This window comes from Abramis brama (genome assembly GCF_963993115.1).
Source record: "Abramis brama genome assembly, chromosome: 22".
In the NCBI taxonomy this organism is placed as follows: domain Eukaryota; kingdom Metazoa; phylum Chordata; class Actinopteri; order Cypriniformes; family Leuciscidae; genus Abramis; species Abramis brama.
Genome location: NC_139984.1, coordinates 5,862,974 through 5,863,373, shown reverse-complemented (window position 1 = coordinate 5,863,373; position 400 = coordinate 5,862,974).

The window sequence follows — 400 nt, the reverse complement described above, 5'->3', positions numbered from 1 at the left end:
TGTGTGTGTGTGTGCGTGTGCGTGTGTGTGCGTGCATGTACATGTGTATAAGGTTGTAAAGGCACGAACAGCTGTTTTTTACAGGGTGTATCACTGACACTGACTGTGTGGGTAAAAGACTGAGCGTAAGATGGACAAACAAAAGTAGTTCCAGTCATGTGATAGTTGGGAGTTTCTCTAGAACTGGAAAAACTGTCTATACAAACAAACATAAAGAAGCACAAGCTACTGTCTATGTCTCTCACAATTCAGTGATTTAGTTCGCATGAGCTCAGACTGTGAGAAAAGTAATCAGGTCTATCATGACAAAAGCCCCACTAAGCCTCTTCTTCAAAATGCTAAAGATAACGTCAGCTGAGATGAAAAAGTTTTAGAGTCTCACATTTCATGTTGACTTTAA